Source organism: Arachis ipaensis, chromosome B8, assembly GCF_059453495.1.
Source record: "Arachis ipaensis isolate K30076 ecotype BB chromosome B8, ASM5945349v1, whole genome shotgun sequence".
NCBI classification, from domain to species: Eukaryota; Viridiplantae; Streptophyta; class Magnoliopsida; order Fabales; family Fabaceae; genus Arachis; species Arachis ipaensis.
The window spans coordinates 84,395,611-84,398,995 of NC_142443.1; the positions used below are offsets into that span (position 1 = coordinate 84,395,611).

The 3,385-nt window shown below is 42.3% G+C and overlaps 1 non-coding gene across 1 annotated transcript; it reads left to right on the plus strand.

Moving 5' to 3' along the window:
- The first annotated feature begins 2,992 nt into the window (after window positions 1–2,992).
- Window positions 2,993–3,096, plus strand: LOC148548658 (small nucleolar RNA R71). The gene has a single exon (XR_015898589.1). It is a non-coding gene; the product is annotated as a small nucleolar RNA R71 (small nucleolar RNA).
- Window positions 3,097–3,385: the final 289 nt, after the last annotated feature.

Here is a 3,385-nt window from a genome sequence, read left to right on the forward strand (position 1 = left end):
TAAGTTCCAATCAGGTGGGGCAATGATAGGTGCAGAGGAAAGTTTTTGCTTCAAAAGTTCATAGGCTAGCATGCAATTTTTATCAAATACAAAGGGTGTATCAGAGACAAGCAAGTTACTCAAAGGTTTGGCTATTTTAGAAAAGTCTCTAATAAACCTTCTGTAAAAACCAGCGTGTCCCAAAAAACTCCTAACTGCCTTGACATTACTTGGTGGAGGTAGTTTTTCAATGAGTTCCACCTTAGCTCTATCCACCTCAATGCCTCTATTAGAGATTTTGTGGCCAAGGACTATTCCTTCTGTGACCATGAAATGAAACTTTTCCCAGTTTAATACTAGGTTGGTCTCTTGGCACCTCTTAAGCACCAAGGCAAGGTGGTGTAGGCAGCTAGGAAAAGAATCTCCAAACACAGAAAAATCATCCATGAAAACCTCAATAAATTTTTCAATCATGTCCGAAAAGATGGACAACATGCATCTTTGGAAAGTGGCAGGTGCATTGCACAATCCAAAGGGCATGCGTCTATAAGCAAAAACTCCATATGGACAAACAAATGATGTTTTCTCTTGATCTCTAGGATCAACTACTATCTGATTATAGCCTGAGTATCCATCCAGAAAGCAATAGTAAGCATGTCCTGCAAGCCTTTCAAGCATCTGATCCATGAATGGGAGTGGGAAATGATCTTTTCTGGTGGCTTCATTGAGCTTCCTGTAGTCTATGCACATCCTCCACCCAGTGACAGTTCTTGTGGGTATGAGTTCGTTCCTCTCATTTGGCACCACAATTATGCCACCTTTCTTGGGAACTACATGGATGGGACTAACCCATGGGCTATCAGAAATGGGGTAGATTACCCCTGCCTGCCATAACTTCATGACCTCCTTTTGTACCACTTCTTTCATGACGGGATTCAATCTTCTCTGAGCTTGAATGGAGGGTCTAGCATCCTCTTCTAACAAGATTTTATGCATGCATATGGATGAACTTATCCCCTTCAAATCAGCTAGGGTCCATCCAATGGCATCTTGATGAGTTTGTAGCACCTTGATCAATTCTTCTTCCTGTTCTTGACTCAGGGCAGAGCTAATGATAACAGGATGGCTCTCATCACTACCCAAGTATGCATACTTGAGATTAGGGGGCAATGCTTTGAGCTCAGGTTTTGGTGCTTCCTTCTCTTCTTTCACTCTCTCTGGCATGCTTGGCATGGTTGTTTCAGCAGCCTTGATGTCACTAACTTCAATATCCTTGGTGAACTCCTCCTCTGCCACTTCCTTTGTTGTTTCCTCAAAGGTTTCTTGTACTGCAATGTCCACTACATCCACCCTCATGCATTCCCTTAGTGATTCTGATGGATAGCTCATTGCCTTGAATACGTTAAACACCAATTTCTCATCATGTAGTCTAAGAGTGAGTTCACCCTTTTGTACATCTATGATGGCTCCAGCAGTAGCCAGGAAGGGTCTTCCCAGAATTATTGAAGCTTTGGCTTCTTCCTCCATATCTAACACCACAAAATCAGCAGGAAATATAAAATCTCCCACTTTCACCAACAAATCCTCAACTATCCCATGAGGGAATTTAAAAGTTCGATCTGCCAATTGGAGGGCCATTCTTGTTGGTTTGGCTTCCTCAATCTTCATTCTTCTCATCATTGTTAGAGACATCAAATTGATACTGGCCCCTAAGTCACACAAGGCCTTCTCCACCATGACTTCTCCTATGATGCAGGGGATTTGGAAACTGCCTGGATCCTTCAATTTCTGAGGCAATTTGTGCTGAATGATGGCACTGCATTCTTCAGTTAACAACACAGTTTCCTCATTTCTCCAGCTTCTCTTCTTGGTCATTAATTCCTTTAAGAATTTTGCATAGAGTGGCATTTGCTCTATTGCCTCAGCAAACGGAATGTTGATTTGAAGCTTCTTGAAAATCTCCAAGAATCTGGAGAATTGGCCATCCTTTTCACTTTTCATCAAACGTTGAGGATATGGTGCTTTAGGTGTATAAGGCTTCAGGACCTCTTTTTCTTTTTCTTTTGTTGCAGACGGTGTAAAAGATTGTCCTTGTTCCTTGTCTCTCACATTTTCCTTTGCTTCATCCTCTGTGGTTTCCTTTGAGATCTCCTTTAGATTCTTTCCACTTCTGAGGGTTATAGCCTTACATTCTTCCCTTGCAATAGCCTTGGCAGCATGAGAAACGCTTGGCCCAGGGGTTTGCTTAGACAAATACACAATTTGATTTTCTAGCTTCTGGATGGCAGCTCCTTGGTTTTGCAGGTTAGAATTTACTTCTTCCTTAAAGGCTTTCAATTCGGTTATGTCTTGACTCATGGTTGCAAGCATTCCTTCTATCCTGTTTAATTGATCTTGAAATTGTTGGTTCGGATTAGGTTGGGTAGGTTGATTATTTTGGCCATGATATGATGGTTGGGAGTAAGTGTTTTGTGTGGCTTGGTATGATCTTTGGTTGGAGTTTTGGTATGTGGAATTGTTATGTTGGTTGTGGTTGTAAGGTTTGTGGTTTTGTGGTTGGGTTTGTTGGTTCCCCCACCCAAAGTTTGGGTGGTTTTTCCATCCTGGATTGTAAGTGTTGGAATGTGGATCATATGATTGCCTTTGTTGGTTTCCCACATAGTTGGCCTCTTCCCAATCACCTCCTTCAGTGCTTACTTCCTCTTGATCTTGTGTGTGTATTGCAGCCACTTGCTTTGTTTCTAATTTCCTGGGGAGCTCTGCTAGTTGCTTGGCAAACACCTTGTTTTGGGCTAAAATTGTATTAACATGGCTCAGCTCCATGATTCCCTTAGTGTTGTGTCTCTCTGAAGCATAGTAGTACTCATTCTCAGCCACTGTCTCAATCACTTCAATGGCTTCTTCCACAGTCTTTTTCCTGTTCAATGAACCTCCTGATGAATGGTCTACAGCCTTCCTTGATTCATAAGAAAGTCCATCATAGAAAATATGCAATTGCACCCAGTCATGGAACATGTCTGGTGGGCATTTCCTTGTCAAATCCTTGAACCTCTCCCATGCCTCGTAGAGAGTTTCACCATCTTGTTGTCTAAAAGTCTGAACCTCAGATCGAAGCCTATTGACCTTTTGTGGGGGGTAGAAACGTGCCAGAAACTTGCTCTCCACCTCATCCCAAGTTGTTAGGCTCCCCCTTGGGAATGATTCCAGCCACTTAGCTGCCTTGTCCCTAAGTGAAAATGGGAACAAGAGCAGTTTATAGGTATCTTCCTGGACTCCATTGGACTTCACAGTGTCGCAAATTCTCAGAAATTTTGTGAGATGTTGGTTTGGATCTTCATTGGCACTCCCACCAAATGAACAATGATCCTCCACAAGTGATATTAGCTGTGGTTTGAGTTCAAAATTG